Here is a 24,374-nt window from a genome sequence, read left to right as displayed (position 1 = left end):
TATATAGTGCCTTTTTATCTATCTATCTATCTATCTATCTATCTATCTATCTATCTATCTATTATATAGTGCCTTTTCTATCTATCTATCTATCTATCTATCTATCTATCTATTATATAGTGCCTTTTCTATCTATCTATCTATCTATCTATCTATTATATAGTGCCTTTTCTATCTATCTATCTATCTATCTATCTATCTATTATATAGTGCCTTTTCTATCTATCTATCTATCTATCTATCTATCTATCTATCTATCTATCTATCTATCTATCTATTATATAGTGCCTTTTCTATCTATCTATCTATCTATCTATCTATCTATCTATCTATCTATCATGCCTTTCATATCTATCCTATCTATCTATCTATCTATCAATCTATCTATTATATAGTGCCTTTTCTATCTATCTATCTATCTATCTATCTATCTATCTATCTATCTATCTATCTATCTATCATGCCTTTCATATCTATCCTATCTATCTATCTATCTATCTATCTATCTATCAATCTATCTATTATATAGTGCCTTTTCTATCTATCTATCTATCTATCTATCTATCTATCTATCTATCTATCTATCTATTATATAGTGCCTTTTCTATCTATCTATCTATCTATCTATCTATCTATCTATCTATCTATCTATCTATTATATAGTGCCTTTTCTATCTATCTATCTATCTATCTATCTATCTATCTATCTATCTATCTATCTATCGTGCCTTTCATATCTATCTATCTATCTATCTATCTATCTATCTATCTATCTATCTATCTATCTATCTATCTATCTATTATATAGTGCCTTTTCTATCTATCTATCTATCTATCTATCTATCTATCTATCTATCTATCTATCTATCTATCTATCTATCTATCTATTATATAGTGCCTTTTCTATCTATCTATCTATCTATCTATCTATTATATAGTGCCTTTTCTATCTATCTATCTATCTATCTATCTATCTATCTATCTATTATATAGTGCCTTTTCTATCTATCTATCTATCTATCTATCTATCTATCTATCTATCTATCTATCTATCTATTATATAGTGCCTTTTTCTATCTATCTATCTATCTATCTATCTATCTATCTATCTATCTATCTATCTATTATATAGTGCCTTTTCTATCTATCTATCTATCTATCTATCTATCTATCTATCTATCTATTATATAGTGCCTTTTCTATCTATCTATCTATCTATCTATCTATTATATAGTGCCTTTTCTATCTATCTATCTATCTATCTATCTATCTATCTATCTATCTATCTATCTATCTATCTATCTATCGTGCCTTTCATATCTATCTATCTATCTATCTATCTATCTATCTATCTATCTATCTATCTATCTATCTATCTATTATATAGTGCCTTTTCTATCTATCTATCTATCTATCTATCTATCTATCTATCTATCCTATCTATCTATCTATCTATCTATCAATCTATCTATTATATAGTGCCTTTTCTATCTATCTATCTATCTATCAATCTATCTATTATATAGTGCCTTTTCTATCTATCTATCTATCTATCAATCTATCTATTATATAGTGCCTTTTCTATCTATCTATCTATCTATCTATCTATCTATCTATCTATCTATCTATCTATCTATCTATCTATCTATTATATAGTGCCTTTTCTATCTATCTATCTATCTATCTATCTATCTATCTATCTATCTATCTATCTATCTATCTATCTATCTATCTATCGTGCCTTTCATATCTATCTATCTATCTATCTATCTATCTATCTATCTATCTATCTATCTATCTATCTATTATATAGTGCCTTTTCTATCTATCTATCTATCTATCTATCTATCTATCTATCTATCTATCTATCTATCTATCTATCTATCTATCTATTATATAGTGCCTTTTCTATCTATCTATCTATCTATCTATCTATCTATCTATCTATCTATCTATCTATTATATAGTGCCTTTTCTATCTATCTATCTATCTATCTATCTATCTATCTATCTATCTATCTATCTATCTATCTATTATATAGTGCCTTTTCTATCTATCTATCTATCTATCTATCTATCTATCTATCTATCTATCTATCTATCTATCTATCTATCGTGCCTTTCATCTATCTATCTATCTATCTATCTATCTATCTATCTATCTATCTATCTATCTATCTATCTATTATATAGTGCCTTTTCTATCTATCTATCTATCTATCTATCTATCTATCTATCTATCTATCTATCTATCTATCTATCTATTATATAGTGCCTTTTTATCTATCTATCTATCTATCTATCTATCTATCTATCTATCTATCTATCTATCTATCTATCTATCTATCTATCTATCTATCTATCTATTATATAGTGCCTTTTCTATCTATCTATCTATCTATCTATCTATCTATCTATCTATCTATCTATCTATCTATCTATCTATCTATCTATCTATTATATAGTGCCTTTTCTATCTATCTATCTATCTATCTATCTATCTATCTATCTATCTATCTATCTATCTATCTATCTATCTATCTATCTATCTATCTATCTATCTATCTATCTAATCCTTAGGTGGATTACAGCACACAGAGCGGTGGTCTCCCGGATTGAATTCCTCACCACAGGAGACTCCCTGTAGAAAGCAGACCCCTCAAGTTGACTGACTAAAGGACAGGAGACCCCCGGTTTAGGCTGAGGACACACACTGGAGGACAGAACAGCAGATTCTTCTCACCCTGAAAGAGGGTCTCTTCTTACTTGTGTCTCTTCTGGCCTCGATTGGCTCCTGCACTTCGGCTCAATGTTAGGTGGACTGTGCCGGTGAAGCCCCCCGTGCGGACTGTAAAGTTCAATCGAATGACTTGTCACACTACATTTAAAAACTGCACTGAAGGAAATTGGGAAATTGTAAGGCAGGAGAAACGGCCGTGTGGGATTTCAGTACATTTACGATTGGAACGTTGAATTGTCTTATTATTATTATTATTATTATTTTTTTTTTTATCAATGTACTTTTCTTATTTGTTTGCTTCCTCACGACGTTTCAGATTTGGTGCGACTCGTAAGAAAAGTAAAAAAAAAAAAAGATTTGATTGAAAGTATTTTGAAGAAAAGAAGATGAGACTGCAAAAAGGAGAAAAAAATAAAGAGGGAAAGCAGAAGAGCAGAAGCGATGGGCTCCTCGGCGGCGGCCGGTGTTATTAATGTGCTTATGTATCAATGGTGACAGTGTATTTAATCAGAGGCGGGGGGGCCGGGGGTCTTCTTTCTCAGTCTCACTCCCCTCCACTCCCACCACCCGGGAATGATTTTTTTTTTTTCCTTTGAAAAGGAAACCTCAGCAAATTTAAAGGGGAGCACCGGCAGGAGTTTCCTTCCTTCTTCTATCAGGTGTAAGACATCCTCTTCCATTAGACATCTAATTCATTTCTTATCAGAGATTCGTGAGCCAACCTCAGTGCACAGATCACGACTCAGTCGCCTTTAAAGGTGCCCGTCTGTGTTTGTGAGACCGATAGTGCCAGCGGTGCCAGACCACAGTAAGCAGGTTAGGTGAAGAAAGGAGCTCCCTGAGATCATCTGGGCATCCTTGGCACCTCCAGTACTGTTGGACGGGTACTGGGCATGGCTTTCTGGAAGGAGAACCTGACCACCCAGTGACTAGAAGGGTCACCTCCCTGGGCTGTCCTGGCAGTCCCTAAAAAAAAATGCAGAAGAAGGAGAAGGAGTGTCATCTGCCACGGAAAAGCAGAAAGAAGACTGAAAAGGACACTACAGTGTGAAGAGGACCTTCAGGTGAGAAGATATATAGTGACCTGTAGGGGGCACCACCAAACCCCAAACTTCAGACACACTTCGGTCCCATTTCAAATTAAAGGTTTCTTATTATTATATGTGGTGGGTTGGCACCCTGCCCGGGATTGGTTCCTGCCTTGTGCCCTGTGTTGGCTGGGATTGGCTCCAGCAGACCCCCATGGCCCTGTGTTTGGATTCAGCGGGTTAGAAGATGGATGGATGGTTTCTTATTATATAGCACAAGACCTTTACAGAGGGCGGCTTTTAGAATTTACCTTCCTTCTCTCTTTCTCTCCACTCCACCTAGGTGGGCTTTGTCCTCTCTTGGTGAGGCAGAGCAGCTCCTTTTAGAAAAGTCCCAGGGGTACTTTCTGGTGCCAGGACGTTGCCCACAGGATGCACTTTGGGGTCAGGTGGAAGCCCCACAAACTGATCTCTACAAAACCCCCTGGTGTCACAAGGTAAGGATCTGCGGTCCATTTCTGTGTTGGCATCTCCTGCCAACCTCCTGCTCTTCTTCCTGTCCGCTCACTAACGTGACCTCCCAGCCAGGAATTAGGAACTTTGAACAATCCCGTCCTTGCTTGCTCTCCATTACTGTGTATCTCCACGTGTAGTGGTCTCCTGGTGTCTCCTCCATGCTCTTGAGGCTCTGCCGGGAGACACAGCAGACCTTCTTGTGACGTGCCATCCTAGAGAATGCTGGACCACCTGTGCAACCTGAATGGGCTGCAGATACCGCCTCATGCTACCAGTAGTGACGAGGACACTAGCAGAACACACAACTAGAGAAGAATCAGTCAGGGAGGATAAGGAGAGAGCAACTGTCTGTGGCCACCATTCCCTTTCTGGGGGACTGCCTTGCTGTTGCCCTGTCATTTACACCAAAGCAGGTGACGCTGATTCACAATCGCTTGTGCTTCCTAACTAGAGAGATTGAAATCCCTGAAGCTTCACTGACTTGCTGTTAGACTTCGGTGGTTGAGTGTTCCCTTCATTTTTTTGAACAGTGTATACATTATACCTGTGAATGTGTGTATAGTCCAGCATGTGTGTCAGAGGGTCACCTTCTGGGTGAGCACCACCACTCCAGGACACGAGGGGGCGCTGTTGATAATGGTTTTTATTTTTTCACCCACAGCTCTGAGAATCTCTGACTCCCCCCAAGCTCCACCCTCTTCTGGTCCAATGATTATAAAGCTTAGACACCCCCAGAAGGGACTGTCTCACTTTGGAAAGAGCAGACCACCGGATGGAGCTCTGATGAAAACCTGCAACCCCAATACAGCGCGACTCTCCTTTAGGTAAACTGGCAAGCCAGCCTGCTGCTCTCATTGAGTTTCACTTGCGCCACTCTGTGGGTGAACTTGAAAAACCCAATTAGCCCCCAAAGGTTTACTGGGTGGACTTGTGTGTTTCCTCAATCAACAACTATACATATTTATGTACAGTATATATACAGTGGTGTGAAAAACTATTTGCCCCCTTCCTGATTTCTTATTCTTTTGCATGTTTGTCACACAAAATGTTTCTGATCATCAAACACATTTAACCATTAGTCAAATATAACACAAGTAAACACAAAATGTAGTTTTTAAATGATGGTTTTTATTATTTAGGGAGAAAAAAAAATCCAAACCTACATGGCCCTGTGTGAAAAAGTAATTGCCCCCTTGTTAAAAAATAACCTAACTGTGGTGTATCACACCTGAGTTCAATTTCCGTAGCCACCCCCAGGCCTGATTACTGCCACACCTGTTTCAATCAAGAAATCACTTAAATAGGAGCTGCCTGACACAGAGAAGTAGACCAAAAGCACCTCAAAAGCTAGACATCATGCCAAGATCCAAAGAAATTCAGGAACAAATGAGAACAGAAGTAATTGAGACCTATCAGTCTGGTAAAGGTTATAAAGCCATTTCTAAAGCTTTGGGACTCCAGCGAACCACAGTGAGAGCCATTATCCACAAATGGCAAAAACATGGAACAGTGGGTGAACCTTCCCAGGAGTGGCCGGCCGACCAAAATTACCCCCAAGAGCGCAGAGACGACTCATCCGAGAGGTCACAAAAGACCCCCAGGACAACGTCTAAAGAACTGCAGGCCTCACTTGCCTCAATTAAGGTCAGTGTTCACGACTCCACCATAAGAAAGAGACTGGGCAAAAACGGCCTGCATGGCAGATTTCCAAGACGCAAACCACTGTTAAGCAAAAAGAACATTAGGGCTCGTCTCAATTTTGCTAAGAAACATCTCAATGATTTCCAAGACTTTTGGGAAAATACCTTGTGGACTGATGAGACAAAAGTTGAACTTTTTGGAAGGTAAATGTCCCGTTACATCTGGCGTAAAAGGAACACAGCATTTCAGAAAAAGAACATCATACCAACAGTAAAATATGGTGGTGGTAGTGTGATGGTCTGGGGTTGTTTTGCTGCTTCAGGACCTGGAAGGCTTGCTGTGATAGATGGAACCATGAATTCTACTGTCTACCAAAAAATCCTGAAGGAGAATGTCCGGCCATCTGTTCGTCAACTCAAGCTGAAGCGATCTTGGGTGCTGCAACAGGACAATGACCCAAAACACACCAGCAAATCCACCTCTGAATGGCTGAAGAAAAACAAAATGAAGACTTTGGAGTGGCCTAGTCAAAGTCCTGACCTGAATCCAATTGAGATGCTATGGCATGACCTTAAAAAGGCGGTTCATGCTAGAAAACCCTCAAATAAAACTGAATTACAACAATTTTGCAAAGATGAGTGGGCCAAAATTCCTCCAGAGCGCTGTAAAAGACTCATTGCAAGTTATCGCAAACGCTTGATTGCAGTTATTGCTGCTAAGGGTGGCCCCAACCAGTTATTAGGTTCAGGGGGCAATTACTTTTTCACACAGGGCCATGTAGGTTTGGATTTTTTTTTTCTCCCTAAATAATAAAAACCACCATTTACAAACTGCATTTTGTGTTTACTTGTGTTATATTTGACTAATGGTTAAATGTGTTTGATGATCAGAAACATTTTGTGTGACAAACATGCAAAAGAATAAGAAATCAGGAAGGGGGCAAATAGTTTTTCACACCACTGTACATAGAGTGGACAGCAAATAAGGAAATGGAGAAGCAAAGAGAAGTTGGGGTGCCAACCAGGTCACCCACCTTACTGCCAATGTCCAGGAAAGTGAACAAAAATGAGCGCACATTGGCACAACAGAAAACGTACACAAAGTCCGCCTCTTAGTCCTCCACAGCTTATCTAAATATCTAAACTCTCTGCTCTACCGAGGTGGTCAGGGTGCAGGTGCCCACTCATGCCAGGCATAGGTCCTCTGACTGAGACCCCATCTTCCGGGAGCCCTCAGATTTCTACCATACTGAGTGGAAGGGTTGTGGAGTCGAGGCGTGACTGGGGTGCCCTGATTGGGCAGCTTCTTGGAGCTAAAGAGGAGAAAAGAGATGGCATAGGTAGCCTTGGCAACCCCTTATGTCTCAGTGAGATACTCCATAGCTCCTTATCTGACGCCTGGAAGGTGATCCTCATATTTTTATGCAATCGTTTTGTTCACCCCACTGAATTAACTGCATCGGAGTTGTTTCATTTCAAATTCATTGTGGTGATGTACAGAACCAAAATTAGAAAAACGTCTCTGTCCAAATATTTATGGACCTAACTGTATATGGTATGGTATTTAGAATATGTATGTATACAGACCTGCTTATGTCTTTATACGTTTACTCTATATGGTGTCTTTCATATCTAATACTAGCACACTGACATTTATCTTTCTCATTTGTTAATGTATACTCAGTATTAATTTATTTATTCAAGGGATTTTTTTAAATTTCTTTACATTTCCTTATTATTAATTTTGCTTGTCTCTCCTTCATGCTCACGCTAAAGACTTTTTTGGGTCATTGAGCTCTAACTACTTTAGTTCTGAGCCTGGGTGGTCCCTTACTACAAGGTCGCCCACTATATGAATATTTCTCTGCCTGCTGTGAGGTCCGGGAGGTTAAGCTGTGATTCTCAGAGTCAGTTCTCCCCTCAGATGAGTCGTCCATTGGCTTCTTTTTTTTGCCGAGTAGTCAGAATGAATAAAAGAAGAAGCCCACGCTGCCCCTCCCCCCCAACGCCCCCTCAGATCCCCCATCCACTCTCTCCATCTCTCGTGACAGAACGGCTTTCTCCGGTCTATTTTTAGTTTGATTGCTTGGCCACAGGCCCTGACGTGATTGGCTGGGATGCTGCGGCTCAGAGAAACTCATTAGGAAAGCCCCCCCCCCACACACCCCCCCCCCCCCCCCCCCCTGCCGCTCCCGCAGAGAAACGGGTGCTAAAAATAGAGCAGGAATCCCCACGTCAACAGCTCTGACTGGCATCCCAAGGTCAAGCACGCTTCGGCTTGCCTGCCTGAGATTTCCCCTTTTGTCCTTCTCTTTGCTTGGCTCGCTCGCGTTTCCTCTTCTTACTTTTTAATTTTTATTTCTGAATGCATTTCAGCCTGAAGAACATGAAATTAAAAGTAAAAAACCCGAGTCCTCATCCTGGTGCGGATTTCCTGCTTTTCTTTGGGCAGAAGACTCTCTGCCATTGTGATATTTGATTCATTTCATAGGCTGGGGTGGTGATCACAATTGGATAGTTTGTTTATTATTATTATTATTATTATTACTATTGCTGCTGTGATGTCTATGTCCCGACCAAGGACCACCACCTCAGATTATAGAAGCGAAACATCAGCAAAGGGTGGTCCCGGCTGACGACCCTGCAGCCAGCCAGGTGGCACTATTGGAGGTGCATCAGGCAGAAGTGCCCAGCAGGTGGTCCCACCTGTGCCCTCATTTATTATTATTATTATTATTATTATTATTGCTGCTGTGATGTCCGTGTCCCAACCAGGGACCACCACCTCGAGATGTTCCGGGATTAAAGAAGCGAAACATCAGTGAAGGGTGGTCCTGGCTGATGAACCTGCAACCAACAAAATGGCACTGTGTGAGGTGCGTCAGGCAGAAGTGCCCAGCAGGTGGTCCCACCTGTGCCCTCGTTTTTTATTATTATTATTGCTGCTGTGATGTCCGTGTCCTGACCAGGGACCACCACCTCAAGATGTTCTGGGTTTATAGAAGCAAAACATCAACAAAGGGTGGTCCTGGCTGACGACCCTGCAGCCAGCCAGGTGGTACTGTTGGAGGTGCATCAGGCAGAATTGCCTAGCAGGTGGTCCCACCTGTGCCCTCGTTTATTATTATTATTATTATTATTATTATTATTATTGCTGCTGTGATGTCCATGTCCCGACCAGGGACCACCACCTCGAGATGTTCCGGGATTAAAGAAGCGAAACATCAACAAAGGGTGGTCCCGGCTGACGACCTTGCAGCCAGCCAGGTGGCACTGTTGGAGGTGCATCAGGCAGAAGTGCCCAGCAGGTTTATTATTATTATTATTATTATTATTGCTGCTGTAATGTCCGTGTCCCAACCAGGGACCACCACCTCAAGATGTTCCGGGTTTATAGAAGCGAAACATCAACAAAGGGTGGTCCTGGCTGACGACCTTGCAGCCAGCCAGGTGGCACTATTGGAGGTGCATCAGGCAGAAGTGCCCAGCAGGTGGTCCCACCTGTGCCCTCATTTATTATTATTATTATTATTATTATTATTGCTGCTGTGATGTCCGTGTCCCAACCAGGGACCACCACCTCGAGATGTTCTGGGATTAAAGAAGCGAAACATCAGTGAAGGGTGGTCCTGGCTGATGAACCTGCAACCAACAAAATGGCACTGTGTGAGGTGCGTCAGGCAGAAGTGCCCAGCAGGTGGTCCCACCTGTGCCCTCGTTTTTTTATTATTATTATTATTATTATTTCTGCTGTGATGTCCGTGTCCTGACCAGGGACCACCACCTCAAGATGTTCTGGGTTTATAGAAGCAAAACATCAACAAAGGGTGGTCCTGGCTGACGACCCTGCAGCCAGCCAGGTGGTACTGTTGGAGGTGCATCAGGCAGAAGTGCCCAGCAGGTTTATTATTATTATTATTATTATTATTGCTGCTGTAATGTCCGTGTCCCGACCAGGGACCACCACCTCGAGATGTTACGGGATTAAAGAAGCGAAACATCAACAAAGGGTGGTCCCGGCTGACAACCCTGCAGCCAGCCAGGTGGCACTGTTGGAGGTGCATCAGGGAGAAGTGCCCAGCAGGTGGTCCCACCTGTGCTCTTGTTTATTATTATTATCCATCCATCCATTTTCCAACCCGCTGAATCCGAACACAGAGACTGCTGCTGTGATGTCCGTGTCCCAACCAGGGACCACCACCTTGAGATTCTCCGGGATTAAAGAAGTGAAATATCAGTGAAGGGTGGTCCTGGCTGATGAACCTGCAATCAACAAGATGGCACTGTCGGAGGTGCATCAGGCAGAAGTGCCCAGCAGGTGGTCCCACCTGTGCCCTCGTTTTTTATTATTATTATTATTATTGCTGCTGTAATGTCCGTGTCCCGACCAGGGACCACCACCTCAAGATGTTACGGGATTAAAGAAGCGAAATATCAACAAAGGGTGGTCCCGGCTGATGACCCTGCAACCAACAAGATGGCACTGTTGGAGGTGCATCAGGCAGAAGTCCCCAGCAGGTGGTCCCACCTGTGCTCTTGTTTATTATTATTATCCATCCATCCATTATCCAACCCGCTGAATCCGAACACAGGGATTGCTGCTGTGATGTCCGTGTCCCAACCAGGGACCATCACCTAGAGATTCTCTGGGATTAAAGAAGTGAAACATCAGTGAAGGGTGGTCCTGGCTGATGAACCTGCAACCAACAAGATGGCACTGTCGGAGGTGCATCAGGCAGAAGTGCCCAGCAGGTGGTCCCGCCTGTGCCCTCGTTTATTATTATTATTATTGCTACTGTAATGTCCGTGTCCTGACAAGGAACCTAAGACTTGAAGGATGAAGAATGTCAGCAGTTCCCCTCTGCGTGATCTTCTGCACTTCTTGAGATGTGTGGTGTCCTGGCAATGCCTGCAGGTTCTTTTCAACTCCTTTCTTGATGGTTACCCAAAGCCCCCTGGACACAACCCTACTCTTCATGCCCTACACCCTGCTGATCTCGATTTCCAGATCTTTCTATTGGCTTTACTTTGCTGAGATGCTTTTGTCATCTGGATCTGTTATATCAGTCGGAAGACATGGCCTCTCCTTCTTCTGATGGACTACTGTGTCAGGAGGGCTTGCTGAAATGGCTGTTGTCATCATTGTTTCTGACGGCCTCCATCATGTGCTGGCACCATTCTTCCGGCATTTTTCCATCCAGTGCACCACAGATCAGCCAGTGCAGATAGATGGCAGCCTTGTTGAGCTGGTTGATGTACTCAGTAGAAGTTAGCATTTCACATCCAGCGATGATACGGTTGACCTTCTCCTCACTCTTGCTGCACATTCTTCATTTGCTCTGAACCTGCTGCTCCAGGATGTTCCACTGTTGGTACCGGGTGTCAAAGGCCTGGTCCTGAGCTGTAGTGAGCGGGCCTTCAGTCTCCCCCTTGAGCCCAGTGCTGTTCAGCCATGTCACACATGCACTTCTGGTCTGTCAAGGCTATGATAGTATTAGCCGTGCAGTGGCTCACTCATCTTGGTTTCCATGATGGTATTGAGTGGTCAGCTTCATTGCAGACTGGCCACCATTCTGTCTCTTCTAATATCTACCACATATACTCACATATAAGTCGGATCTTGAAACCCGAAAAATCAATTCTAAAATCAGACCCTGACTTATACGCCCGTTCAAAAATACAACACTTAATTTTTTAACATCTTCTTGCCTCCTCCGATCTCACACCAGTTTCTCAGACGCATTGAATTTTGTTACCAATTTCTTTCGCCACTTCAACGACTTTTAATTTAAAAGCAGCTTCATATTTTCTTCTGATCGAACGCTCCATCGTAGATATGGGATGCTCTTACGATAAAGGTGTACGAGGGTGTGAGATACAAAAAACACAAATCAGTGCAAACGTCGCTTCGGAATAGTGCGGGTATTACCATGTGGTCAGGTGGGCACAACAGAGAGAGAGAGAGAGAGGGGTTAGGAGCACCCGTTGATACGGCGCATTGCCACGCCCACATAGAAAAACAAGGCTGTGGTCTCCGTGGTTACTCTCTCTGGTGGGCGTTAGCATATCTCTTGGACCAATAGCGTGAGTTTTCCGCCTTCGACTTATACGACCGACATTATAAAACACCAGAAATGATACGGTAAAATCAAGTCCCGACTTATCTGGATGTTGTACCGGTCAGTTGACACGAAGAGAGAGCTGAACCGAAAGGTAAGTCTCTCGATTTACAGGTCGATCTTTGTTCTCGTCCTCACCGATGGTCTTGAGCTGTAGGCAGTGACTGAAGGAGTGAAATTGAGTTTCCCTTCGCCGGGTGTCTTTGCTCAGCCTTAGAGGTCGAGTGAGGAGTGCAGACATTTGGGAGGAGCTCAAAGTTGAGCCACCGCACCTCCACAAGGAGCCAGTTGAGGTGATTCACACTTCTGGTTTGGATGCCACCTTATGGAGGTGTTTTGGGTACGTCCAACTTGGGGGAGACCTCATGGCAGACCCCGGACATGTTGAATAGGTTATATGTTGTAAGAGACGGCCGGCAGCCCAAACCGGCCGGGACACCCGAGAAGTGGAAGGCACTGCTTCCCCCAGAACACTAGATGGCAGCTCCCCTGGATTGCAGCGATGCCCCAGATTCCTACAGGGCACCATGGGACTTCTCAGTTCTTCATCATGAGTTCTTTATCTCAGCCCTGTTCGGTACCATGGGTGTCTCCAGGGCGTGATATACAAAATGGAGGAGTCATGTGGCATGGGGTTTCTGTCTATCCCAGATGTGCTTACAGACCATGTGGACAGAAAAATAGGGGTCACTTCCGAGTTGGCCACTATAAGAGGACTCGCCAGCCTGACAGTGAGGAGCCAGAGTCAGGAGGTGGAGGAGTGGAGACTGAGAGAAAGAGGAAGAAAGGACTGTGTGTTGTTCGTTGCTTTGTATTGTGTTGTGTAGTGGTGGGGCGGGGGGCAAAAGAAAAACACTGTGCCACTTGAATAAAAGGTGTGCAGTTTGGCAAGACTTGGATCTCGGCCTGTTTGTGTCGGGGTTCGAGGAGAGGTACACCTCCTGGTGGGCCACAATGTCTCGGCTGGCCTGGAAATGCCTTGGTATTCTCATGGAGGATTTGGAGGAGGTGATGCAGAAAAAGTGACATCTGGACATCTTTGTGAGCAAAAGCAGAAGAACTTGGAAGGAAAGATGGATGGCTAATCTATAATATTCATGTAATTTAGGCTGATTCAATATTCTAAATCGGAGATAGCATGGCATGGCATCCAAGGTTGGCTCCAGCTTTGTTCCTAACGCTGCCAGGGTAAGCTCTGGCACCTTTATTCTCTGAATTAGGCAACTGGATATGACAGCGATACGTTGAGGTCTGTTAATGGAATCGCCGAGTGACTGCAGGTCAAAAAGAAGCCAACGTGGTCAGAACTTTTCCTGAAGGGCAAAGTCGTGAGCAATTCAAGACACTGGACTCTGAGTTTTCAAAGTCTGCGGGAGATGGCAGGCCCACAAGAAGCTGAGGGGATCCTCACACGCCGCCCACCTTAAATATGTTAAGTTAATTAAAAGAAGCGAGAGAAAACTCCTCAGACAGGATTCGCCAGCTGTGTCTGGAAAGCTTTCCGCGAGCGACTTGGCAACAAGCATCAAGAGTGTCATGTGGGCAAACCGAAGTTGGCAGATGGCAGAGATTCACTCGTCTTACTTCTCAGTCCAAAACCTGCTTTAACCAACAGGGTCAGCAGACAAAAGGAATGGGGCTTGGCGCACCACAGTAGAGACGGTAGACAAAAAAGACGGAGAGAGTAGCGGAGGAAGAACGCGACACGGCAGATCGGTACCCGCTAGAAAATCCAAAATGGACGACAAGCGTGGGGGTTTTTAGACAAGCATGGAAAAAGTGGCATCAAAAAAATCAGACTTGTGCCAAGTCATGCCAAGTAACAACTAAATTAGCATTCCGGGCTTTTCCTCCAGTGCGAGGGAATACCTCCATTTTTATGCAAATATTTAATGCACGGTATGGAAATCTAATTGTGCTGCTCTAATGCCATTAGCAGGCTAATGAGGACTAATTTGCATACATTTTTTATAAAGCAGGCACTGGGCTGCTGGTATTTAACGAGACTTTCAACTGAAAATAAAAATTGGTTTAGCTGCTGGGACAATGGCTGTCTTGGATGTTAATAATATTATTATTATTATTATTATTAATAATAATAATGTTTATCTTATATCACGGGGACCACCCATTTACAGAATTACAGTTGAGGTCGGAGGTTTCCATTCCCTTCGTGTGAATTCTCTAAACCTCACTTTATAGCCCCCCACAGATTTTACACTAACAAACTATACATCTGACATATCGTTTAGGACGTCTACTCTCTGCAGGGCTGAAGTCATTTTTTCCACCAATGTTCCAAGACATCCGCATATTTCACTTTTTTCTGACCAGATCACAAATTTTTTATACACACTTTGCTAACTGGGCCTTTAAACGGCATGGAAAATTCCAGAAAATGATGTCAAGCCTTTAAGCAATTCAACAATGAGCTTCTGAGAGCCAAGGAGCCTAATTGGAGTCAACATGTGGATGGATGTTGAGGCCGACGATCAAACTCACTGTCTCTTTGCTTGACATAATGGGGAAATCAGCCAAAACCTCAGAAAAAAAAATGGTGGACTTCCACAGATCTGGTTTATCTTGGGAACAATTTCCAAATGCCTGAAGGTTCCATGTTCCCCTGTACAAAGCAGAATACTTAAGTATAAACCCCATGGGACCACCCAGCTGTCATATCGCTCAGGAAGGAGACACATTGTGTCTCCTAGAGAAGAACGGACTTTGGCATGAAAAAATGCAAACCAATCCCAGAACAACAGTAGAGGACCCTGTGAAGATGCTGGAGGACACAAGTAGACAAGTCTCCATATTCATAGTCAAACAAGTCCAACACTGACATCAACTGAAAGGCTGCTCAGCGAGGAAGAAGCCGCCATCAAAAAGCCAGGCTGCAGTTTGCCGTGACACATGGGGACAAAGATCTGACTTTCTGGAGAAATGTCCTCTCGTCTGATGAATCCAAGATCAAACTATTTGGCCATAATGACCATCATTAGGTTTGGAGGATAAAGGGTGAGGCTTACAAACTAAAGAACACCATCTTAACCATCAAGCATGGGGGTGGGAGCATCATGTTGTGGGGGGCTGCAGGTGCACTTCATAGAATAGATGGCATCATGAAGAAGGACAATGATGGAGATAAACTGCAGCAACATCTCCAGAACTGAGCAAGGAAGGTGAAGCTCAGTTGCAAAGGGGGTCTTCAGAATGGACAAGGACCCCAAGCAGACCTCCAAAGTGGTGGCTAAATGGCTTAAAGGAAATAAGGTCGAGGTATTGGACTGGCCATCACAAAGCCCCGACCTCAATCCAATGGAACTGAAGAAGTGCACTGCTTTAGGGGGGTCTATGATGCTGTTAAGATGGCTTATATGGTGTGGCCCACCTTTAAGGGCAAGGAGGTGGGAGTCAAACTAGAGGATGGCAAACCGTGGATAATCATGGGATGGGCGGTGGGTACACAAGCAGATCAGGACTGTGTCCGCGCCTGTTGGGTGACGTCTCTCCGTGCTGCGAGACCCAAGCAGGGTAACCCAGAGAGGTGTCAATTTTAAAGGGTAGCACCGGGGACGGTGATTTTAATGAGAAGGTTCAACCTTGTTTTTATGGATTTAAAGTATGTATTTGAAGTTTAACCTCCGCATTTATTTATTTATAATGGATTGAGCACTGCACTTCATTTTGGACACTGATTGGTTCATCTCAGTTGAGGTACAGACGGTGGCGGGTTCAAGAGGACAACCGGAAAGGGTCCAGTAGCATGGAGCTAGCCCACACCATCACACAACCCCTGGTTTTGTGGCTGATTGCCATCATCAGAGCCCTTCAGCTCTTTCCCATGGGCACATGTGTGACGCTTGTCTCAAAGCTCCGCAGGCGATTGGTTTTTGCTCAACTGCGGGACCTTCGATAGACCGGTGTGCGCCTTTCCTAATCAATCCAGTCGTTTGATGTGACCCACAGGTGGACTACAAACAAGTTTTAGAAGCAAAGATAATCAACAGAATGGGATGCACCTGACCCAAGTTTCAAGCATCATAGTAACGGGGATTGTGGAAGAGAGGTGAAGAAGACAGTGCAGGCAGGGTGGAGTTGGTGGAGAAGAGTGTCAGGAGTGATTTGTGACAGACGGGTATCAGCAAGAGTGAAAGGGAAGGTCTACAGGACGGTAGTGAGACCAGCTATGTTATATGGGCTGGAGACGGTGGCACAGGAGACAGAGCTGGAGGTGGCAGAGTTAAAGATGTTAAGATTTGTATTGGGTGTGACGAGGATGGACAGGATTAGAAATGAGGACATTAGAGGGTCGGATCAGGTGGGACGGTTGGGAGACAAAGTCAGAGAGGCGAGATTGCGTTGATTTGGACATGTGCAGAGGAAAATGCTGGGTATATTGGGAGAAGGGTACTAAGGATAGAGCTGCCAGGGAAGAGGAGAAGAGGAAGACCTAAGAGAAGGTTTATGGATGTGGGGAGAGAGGACATGCAGGTGATGGGTGTAACAGAACAAGATGCAGAGGACAGAAAGATATGGAAGAAGATGATCCACTGTGGCAACCCCTAATGGGAGCAGCCGAAACAAGAAGAAGATAGTAAAGGGCCTAAACATTTGTGTCAGTAGTGGGATATTCCAGTTTTTTTTATTAATTTAAATAAATGTGCAAAGATTCCTCAAATCCTGTTTTCTTTTTGTCATTCTGGGGTATCAAGTGTTGATTGATGAGGGAAAAAATAAATGTAAGTGATTTTAGTAGGAGGCTGCAACCAAGCCGAGGGGGTCTGAAGACTTTCCGAATGCTGGTGGCTTGTTCCTAGGGTGATCCTTCCGTTCTTCTTCCCTTTTCGGCTCGAGTCTCGTAATCACTCTGTCGGTTTCCCCTGATTCTACTGAGCCTGTCGCCTGTAGAGCAGCTTGACAGTGGCCTTCTTTTTAATTTAGGTTGTAATATTTATAGTCGTCATTGATTGCCTTTTGTAAAGTCCTTCATGATGGTTGCCCTCAGGAAATGCACTCTCTCAAATGCAATAATTGATTGATCGATTGATTGATTGACTATCAGCTGTTGATTAAGTCTCCCTGGGGAGCTCTTTCTTTAAAATGAGAGAATGCTAAGTCAGGTTTTCCGGGTCAGAAGGTTGTAGATCACAACTTGATCTGCTTAAGTTTTCCCTCGGGCCGACTGCGTTCTCTAAATGCATCTTTAATAATCTCCGCTAATTAAGGTTGGAATAATAGAGTGAGTGGCTGGGGAGCGACGCGGCCTCACGGTTGGCGTTCCCGTTGCAGGGCCACGTGCAGCTTTCTACGCATAGGAGCTTTTACGTTTCCAAATATTTGCTTAGCAGATGCTTTAATCCAAAGCGACTTACAAATGAGGTCGACATAATCAAGTAACCTCAGGCTGGGGACTGTTTGGGGAATGGACAAGAGGACAAAATTATTTTCTACAAGTGGAAAACTCAAAAGAAGATACAAGTGAGATACAATTCCCAGACTTACAAAACCTAATTAGACAAATTCACCAAACAGGAGAATCGTCAAGATGCTTCTTAAACTCGGCTTTTTGAACGAAGGTGGGCAGCAGCTCGCTCCATCAAGTTGGAGTTACATGTGAATAAAGTCCGGACTGAGATTTGATGTCACGCAGAGGTGGCACCACCAGATGCTGCTCATCAGAAAGGAAGCAGAGGACCTCACCGGCCACTTTATTAGGTACACCTTGCTAGTCCCTGGTTAGACCCCCTTTTGCCTTCAGAGCTGCCATAATTCTCCATGGCGTAGATTCAACAAGGTGCTGGAGACATTCCTCAGGGATTTTGGTCCATATTGACATGAGAGCATCACACAGTTGCTGCAGATTTGTTAGCTAAACATCCATGATGTGAATCTCCCATCCCACCACACCCCAAAGGTGCCCTACTGGATTGAGATCTGGGGACTGTGGAGGCCATTTGAGTGCAATGAACTCATCATCATGTTCAAGATACCAGTCTGAGATGATCTGAACTTTGTGACATCCTGCTGGAAGTGGCCATCAGAAGATGGGAACACTGCAGTCATAAACATGAACATGGTTAGCAACAACACTCGGGTAGGCTGCGGCATTTAAATAATGCTCAGTTGGTACTAAGTGGCCCAAACTGTGCCAATAGAAGATTCCACATCACACCACCAGCACCACCAGCTTGAACAGTTGATACAATGCAGGATGGAGCCAAGCTTTCATGTTGTTGACACCAAATTCTGACCTACTATCAGAATGTTGCAGCAGAATTTGAGACTCTTCACACCAGGCAACGTTTTTCCAATCTTCTGTTGTCCAGTTTTGGTGAACCCATGTGAATTGTAGTCCCAGTTTCCTGTTCTTAGGTGACAGGAGTGACACCTGGTGTGGTCTGCTGATGTTGTAGCCCACCTGCTTCAAGGTTCGACGTGTTGTGTGTTCAGAGATGCTCTTCTGCACACCTCAGTTGAGTTCCTGTTGCCTTTCTATCCACTCAAACCAGTCTGGCCATTCTCCTTTGACCTCTGGCATCAACAAGGCCCACAGAACTGCCGCTCCCTGGATATTTTCCCCTTTTTCAGACCATTCTCTGTAAACCGTAGAGATGGTTGTGTGAGAAAATCCCAGTAGATCAGCAGTTTCTGAAATACTCAGAGCAGCCTGTCTGGCTGGTGGAGTGGTGGCTCTGAGGTAGGGATCTGCACTGGTTTGAATCCTGTAAATGCCAAAAGTGACTCTACTTCATTGGGCCCTTGAGTAAAGCCCTTAACCTGCAATTGCTCTGTCCTGGGTATGACGTTAATCTGCATCCAGCCCTACGTGTAGGCCCTCCAACCTGTAGGGGAAAAACCTGGGGGTTGGTGGCAGAATTGGCACTCCAGTCGCCATAAAAAATCCTCCCACTGGTTCCATTCCACCTGAACTGGTGTGGTGCTGAGGTGTCATCCGTTGCATGGCTGCACTCGGGTCTTAATCTGGGATCCTGAGTTGATTGGTCACGTGGTGTGTGCTGCAATGCGCTGTATCAGTGTGCGCTCCTCACCTGTCTCTCTCCTGTCTGGCACTAACAACCACGCCATGTTCTAAGTCCCGTCAATCTTCTTTCTTCTCCAATCTGATGCTCGGTTTGAACTTCAGCATGTCGTCTACAGGCTGAAATGCCACGTGATTGGCTGATGAGAGATTTGCGTTAACGAGCAGTTGAACAGATGTGGGCAACAATCGCCAAGTCCAAATGTGCCAAGCTGATAGACTCTTTCCTTAAAAAGACGGAGTGCTGTAATAAAATTAAAAGTTGAAGTTTAGGAGGTGGACACTCTAATGCCACCAGGGTTTTGCAGGATTTGTTTGTCTTCTTTTTTCACTAAACAGTTTTTAATTTGTCTTCACCTTCCTTGTATAGACTGCAATTTTGCAATAAAGGTGGAATAAGTTCTGACAGGATTTCTCTTGGTTTCATTTTTTTTTGCATTACATAGAATCTGCCATCTTGGCTGGGGTGTGCAGTCTTTTTATATCCACCTGATCTCACTCACCTATTTCTCCGAAAGGACAACCCTGCAAGGAAGTCACCCTCAGCCTGTGGAACTCGGTCGATGGTGTCCTCATTGATTCACATGTCCTGCACGCATCCCAAATTGACTTTACCACACACAGACCCCCATCCCCCATCCCATCCCCCCCCCCAACCACCACCTCAAAGGGCATTGCTGATGTCCTAAACCTGCACTTCAGATCTGCAGATATCTGCGGTGGATTTCTAAGACGCCTCAAAGGTTCATTATAAGGCATCTGCAATTTCATTTAGAGATATCTCAGGATCTCAATCTGGGAAAATGCGCGGCCTTTTTGATAGAACGTCCTGATATTTCAGAGATAAGACTAAAGGCATCTGAAAGCACCGGGGAGAGCCACGATATCTCAGCATAAAATCTAAAGATCTCCAAATGCAGTGGATGCTACCTAAATCACTGTGAATGCTCTTCTAAATCACAGTAAACAACTCTGTTTTTAAACACATTTTTGTGATGGATCGCCGTCCCATCCTTGAGGCTACGGCACTTTGAGATCTTAAATGGAATAAATTTCGCACAAGGGGATGATTTCAAGCTGTTGCTGGCCATGTGAGGTGCCAGGCAGGAACCAACTCTGGAAGGTGGACCAGAATCTGTTGTGAAGGCTAAGAGAGCCCCCAAACCCCAAACATGACGACACAAGACACTCCTGGGTTCAAATAAAGGGAGTGTTTATTCCAAATTCCTACAGACACACGTTTCTGCTTTCTTTCTCCTCCTCTCCTCTCCAGTCGAGTGTTGCCCATCTCCGCTCCCAGCTCTGACTCACCTGGACAACGTAGTGTGGTCCCTTTTACTGAGGACCCTGGAGTATTTACACTGCCATTGGAAACACTTTCGAATCATATGGAAGTTACAAATAGTAAGGGGAGTATCTCCTTGCAGTGCCCTCAGGTGGCACCCCCAGACCCCAACAGGGCTGCGTTACCAGGACTACAATTCCCAATATTCCCTGCTGATCTCTGAACGGGCACCGATATCCAGGGCTGCTACCTTCAAGCATCCTGGAGGAACAAACATCCCTTAGAGCCAGTTCTCTCTTGTCCTTCTCTTTCATCCTGCCCAGGGAAGGTACTACAAATATGTCTGGTCAGGAAGCCTGTCCATCTGCCTGGGGCTTCACGCCTGGATAAGAAAACTTCTTTCCTGGTCAGGATGTCCGTCCATCCACTTGTCTGGAAAAGTCTGGAACCTTTCTGTCCCTTGGCCAGGATGCCTGTCTGTCCTCTTGGAGCCTCCCGTCTGGGTGAGGAGCCATCCCTTTTCCTGGTCAGGATGCCCATCCATCCCATGTGGCACTTACACACTGATCCTAGATATTTAAACATCTCCACTCTTTTTGACTAACTTCTGAATTCTGATCATCATTAAATCTCATATATGTGTTATGGCCAAAACCCAAAGTTCAGTCAGTTCTCGAATTGGCCGGCTGTTTCACATTTTGGCCGCAAGTTGTGGCCAAAGTCCAAATTACTAGAAATGACGAGTGTATATGCTACTTTGGCCGGCCATTTCTCGAAGTGGCAAGAACTCCCTGGCCAAAATCCGATGTGCTGATGTAGGACTGTCCGCTCAAGGTGCGAAGATGCTAAAAAACATTCAGATGCAGATTCAGAAGTGAGTTTCCCATTCTGCACGAGAAACTGCTCAAGGCGGGTCTTGTTCAGAAAGCGGACGCCACTTGAGACGGCCTTCTCCTCGCCCAAACCCTAACCTTAAGGTCAAAAAAATAGGTCCCTGATGTTAAGTCACTATTTTAGGGCTAAAATGACAACAGAAATGTGAAACCTACTTATATACCTAATCTTAATTCTTGTGAAACAACCAAGTGGCGTCCGCTTTCTGAACGAGAGCCGCCAAGGCTACACTCAATTGCACTACTAAGTGCGCAACAAATCGCTGCTCATGCCTTTTTTCTTCCGACTTTGACTGATCACCCCATGCCATTTCACAAACTGGCTGGCCAAATCCCGAAATCTAGGAAAAGATCAAACATTGGCCGGTCAATTTACAGCGACATTGGCCATTTCCTGCTTTGGCTGATTTCGGGTTTTGGCCGTAACATATATACTCTTTCTTCTTCTTCTTCCTATTTATCTTCATTCCTCTGTCTTCCAAAGCCCTTCTCCATTCTTCCAACTTCCTCTCCACTTCTTCTTTTCTGGTGGTACACAACACAATGGCATCAGTAAAAAGCCTACACCAGGGGGATTGATGTTTTATCCCTTGAGTCAACATATCCTTAAGAAATTCAGATAAATAAGGACCTCAAGAAGATCCCTAGTGCAGACCTCCTCTAACTGGGGTCTTGTCTGTTACCCCAACTCTGCTTTGAACCCAAGTCTTTACTCCCTCATACATCTGCTGGACAGTCCTCACACACTTCTCTGATTCTCCTTTGTCTCGCATGCACCTCCAGACCTCTCGATGTGACACTCTATCATAAGCTGGATGATAAATTGGACTGGACTGCCAATACTGATGGTCTGTGCAAGAGAGGACAGAGCCGGTTATACTTCCTTAGAAGACTGGCGTCTTTCAACATCTGCAATAAGATGCTGCAGATGTTCTATCAGACGGTTGTGGCGAGCGCCCTCTTCTGAGGAAGGCAGGCTCTATTGTTGGCATGGAGCTGGACAGTTTGACATCTGTGGCAGAGCGACGGGCGCTGAGCAGACTCCTGTCAATCATGGAGAATCCACTGCATCCACTGAACAGGATCATCTCCAGACAGAGGAGCAGCTTCAGCGACAGACTGCTGTCACCATCTTTCTCCACTGACAGACTGAGGAGATCGTTCCTCCACCACACTATGCGACTCTTCAATTCCACCCGGGGGGGTAAACGTTAACATTATACAAAGTTATTGTCTGTTTTTACCTGCATTGTTATCAATCTTTAATTTAATATTGTCTTTATCAGTATGCTGCTGCTGGAGTATGGGAATTTCCCCTTGGGGATTAATAAAGTATCTATCTATCTATCTATCTATCTATCTATCTATCTATCTATCTATCTATCTATCTATCTATCTATCTATCTATCTATCTATCTATCTATTATATAGTGCCTTTCAAATCTATCTATCTATCTATCTATCTATCTATCTATCTATCTATCTATCTATCTATCTATCTATCTATCTATCTATCTATCTATCTATCTATCTACAAGCCTCCTCCAAATCCATCAACACCATGCGCAGACCTTTTTTTTGTTCTTGCTGCGTCTCTATCAGTTGTCTCAATGCAAAGACTGCATCGGTTCTGTTCTGCCCTACATGTTGTTAGCTGCTATTTGTTGAGCAGGGCTCCCCCTTTGTCTTGTCATTTATTAACACACCTGTCAGTCACGCCCCACACTCACAGTGGTGTCATAAATGTCTATGAAACTCACGTAAAGCATGTATTGTAGATCCCATAATAAACATTTAAATACAATGCACCCCATGTGTCTCACGTAGGCACCCCTTCATCTCTTGTTTCAGTCACACTTCAGAAGTGTATCTTTAAGGTATATACTCCTGGGTCTGGTTAGTTGTGGTATGCGGCCAATTTGAACCTCTGTCTACGTCACTTCTCTTTGTTTTGATCCAACCGTGGAAATCGCTTGCCTTGTAAATGTCTTTTAAAGGTTTATTGTTTAATGTATACTGTCTTCTATGTATTGCTTTGTAAATCATTATTTATTATCTTTGGTGATACACCTGTACAATCATATGAAAAAGTTTGGGACCCCCTCTTAGCCTGCATAATAATTGACTCTCCTTTCAACATAAAAGATAACAGTGTTGTGTCTTTCATTTCCTAGGAACATCTGAGTACTGCGGTGTTTTCCGAACAAAGATATTTAGTGAGATATTTAGTTGTATGAAATTAAATCAAATGTGAAAAACTGGCGGTGCACAAATGTGGGTCCCCTTGTCATTGTGCTGATTTGAATGCCTGTCACTGCTCAATGCTGATTACTTGGTGTGATGAGCTCATTAAGCCTTGAACTTCATAGACAGGTGTGTCCATCATGAGATATAAAGGTATTTAAGGTGGTCAATTACAAGTTGTGCTTCCTTCCCTTTGACTCTCCTCTGAAGAGTGACAGCATGGGATCCTCAAAGCAACTCTCAAAAGGTCTGAAAACAAAGATTGTTGAGTCTCGTGATTTAGAGGAAGGCTACAAAAAGCCATCTGAGAGGTTTAAACTGTCAGTTTCAACTGTAAGGAATGGAATCAGGAAATGGAAGGCCACAGGCACAGTTGCTGTTAAACCCAGCAGGTCTGGTAGGCCAAGAAAAATACAGGAACGGCATATGAACAGGATTGTAAGAATGGTTACAGACAACCCACAGATCACCTCCAAAGACCTGCAAGAACATCTTGCTGCAGATGGTGTATCTGGACATTGTTCTACAATTCAGCACAATTTGCACAAAGAACATCTGTATGGCAGGGTGATGAGAAAGAAGCCCTTTCTGCACTCACGCCACAAACAGAGTCGCTTGTTGTATGCCAATGCTCATTTAGACAAACCAGATTCATTTTGGAACAAAGGGCTTTGGACTGATGAGACAAAAATTGAGTTATTTGGTCAGAACAAAAAGCGCTTTGCATGGCAGGAGAACACCGCATTCCAAGAAAAACACCTGCTACCTACTGTCAAATTTGCTGCAGGTTCCATCATGCTGTGGGGCTGTGTGGCTAGTTCAGGGACTGGGACCCTTGTTAAAGTCGAGGGTCAGATGAATTCAACCCAA

The sequence above is a fragment of the Erpetoichthys calabaricus genome, chromosome 12, assembly GCF_900747795.2.
Source record: "Erpetoichthys calabaricus chromosome 12, fErpCal1.3, whole genome shotgun sequence".
In the NCBI taxonomy this organism is placed as follows: domain Eukaryota; kingdom Metazoa; phylum Chordata; class Cladistia; order Polypteriformes; family Polypteridae; genus Erpetoichthys; species Erpetoichthys calabaricus.
The sequence above is the reverse complement of the archived record's forward strand: the minus strand, read 5'-3'. Positions refer to the sequence as shown.